The following is a 2,500-nucleotide window of genomic DNA, read 5'->3' as shown; positions in this document are numbered from 1 at the left end:
GTTTGACACAAGAGCATCCTCTCACAATATAATGGATCATATTCCTAATTAAAAATAACTGTTTCCTCAGGTTACATCTTGCATCTGTAGTGTTACAGAAAACAGACTCACACAATATTGACAGTCATATAATTTTCTAACTCCTGAAATTCTAAAAATGTAATTTTTATTAATTTCATTTAACCCACTGAGTAGCTTATTTGGTCACTGAGCTTCTGATAGGCTGGTGTATGCAATAGGGACCATTACAAACTGCAAGTCAAAGGAATGGTCTACAAGTCTTATATCACTTTTAAAGAAATGCTTTTAACCATATCTAGCTAAAGGACATCTAAAGAAGCTGAAATATTTTCTTCTCATTTTCAGATAGTATCTGGTCAAACCTCCTTAACGGGACCATTCTGGGAAATGACCACCTTTCCCTACTCATTACATCATAAAAAATATTGGTTAGAGATAACTAGTTGATTCTCTTTGCATAATATAAAGTATAGAGTTGCGCTTTGTTTCATATACAATTTTAACCTTGCTCCCCAAAAAGTTGAAAAAAAATCACTTTTTTTTTTCTTTGTCTTCAGTACATCCTAACTGCCATAGTTCTTTACTGAATCCCCAAAAATTACTTGTGATAGATCAACCCTAGCCTAAGGCCATGTAAATGGCTGATTTTTAAATTTCCTTTTTTTTGGGGGGGCAGGGGACTGCTTTAAAAAAATTATATTCTTTGATTAAGGCAAAAATTCAATTCCCCTTATTCAAACCAAGTCCTTTTTATCAAAGCTCCTGCCCAGTAAATTCCATATACATCTAGACATACTTCTCCTTACATACAAATTTACCATTACAAAGTTTCTGTCTCTGTCTCTCTCTTTTTTTTTTAATGATATACAGAATATCTATGCTGTTCTTTAAACCTAGAAAAGTAGAATACCCTTAACCTATTTCCATCACATGGTCTAAATCACAAAGGCAAAAACTTCACTGATGCTGTGTGACATTTAGTTCAGGTCCTGGGATAACTCCTCAAAAGCCCAGTCATGAGCCAGACAATGGCATCATCTAAATTTAGTTGAAATCTTACTCATTGTGAATGATTTCAGCAAAACACAAACATTTAATCAGAGCCATCTCATAAAAGCATACTAATTCTCTAACAATCTTTGACATTTCTATCATTATTCAAATCTCTGGAATTACTATAAGCCTACAGCTTAATGACACTGCTAATTCTCACTACTCAATGGGTTAAAATGCCATGTACAGTATAGAATCTTTGTTGCAAATTCATTGTTACACTTTACACAAAAAGACATGACAAACAATCATGATTTCCTAAAATTATCTTAAACTGCAATCCTGCTAACTGTCAGTCCTAATATCTCTAAACTGCATGCATCCATGCATGCATGCAGCTGTGACTTGTGCATTCCACTTATGATTCATGTATACATACAAACTTCATTGACCAAAGGCACTCACAAAGGCATATACACATACATGTTCATACAGACACATATGCACACCGTGTATCCACACATGTGTGTGCATGGAAGTGCACGCACACACACACACGCACATACGCACACACACGCACACACACACACACACACACACACACACACACACACACACACACACACACACACACACACACACACACACACACACACACACACACACACACACACACACACTCTCTCTCTCTCTCTCTCTCTTTCACACTAATAATTATTAATACAAATATTTAAGATGAGAACTGGTCAACTTGCAGTGGTAGCAGGAGTTTTACAACAGCCCCTTTATTCTGGAATTGGTGTTGTGTAATATGCAGTGTAAGATGTTTATTTCTTTTTTTTAAGCCATACCATGTTGCTAACTAAGAACAAAGAGATAAAGTATGATGCCAATCCTATGACGTATTCCATGCAGGTTTGCACGAGAAAGGAAGAGAATTAAAACTGAGTTGCTATCTAGACTATTCAGTGCACATGATTTACAATATCTATTTATTTGTAACTTGATAAGATACTACTGATTAACATCAGTGCATCCAAACACATATATCTAAAACAGTTAAATACTTGACACAAGTGCCTTGTGATATGGTTACCAAGGTTTACAATTCACTAAACCTTCATCTGATTCTTAGTTACTTAAATAATATTCAGGAACCTTACATACGACACTGTCTCTAATACCTTTGAACAAAGCCTAATAAAGCAATGCATGCCTTCATTAATCAAAGGCTATCACAAGTCACTGGTGTTGCTGTTGGGGAAAAGTGCTTGTGCCAAAATATGAGTCATTGTGAAAAGTTTATGTGACCAGTATATATTTATATTTATATATATCTCCCATTACTATGACATGCATGAACACTATCCCATAAGTGGAAATGTGCAACTTGGCACTTTTTAAGGAATGCATGTCTTTAGCACATGAAGGAGAAAGGCTATGGGAAACATGAAGCTTACTTGTTTGAAGAAATCATAAGACTGAT

The 2,500-nt window shown here is 35.2% G+C and overlaps 1 protein-coding gene across 1 annotated transcript in view; it reads right to left on the bottom strand.

The window, feature by feature from the left end:
* The window catches only part of Liprin-alpha (PTPRF interacting protein alpha), a gene marked incomplete in the record, with an annotated part of 310,208 nt that overhangs the window by 39,708 nt on the left and 268,000 nt on the right, over window positions 1-2,500 (bottom strand).

This window comes from Penaeus vannamei, chromosome 10 (assembly GCF_042767895.1).
Source record: "Penaeus vannamei isolate JL-2024 chromosome 10, ASM4276789v1, whole genome shotgun sequence".
NCBI classification, from domain to species: Eukaryota; Metazoa; Arthropoda; class Malacostraca; order Decapoda; family Penaeidae; genus Penaeus; species Penaeus vannamei.
This window is presented reverse-complemented; position numbering and strand designations above follow the sequence as displayed.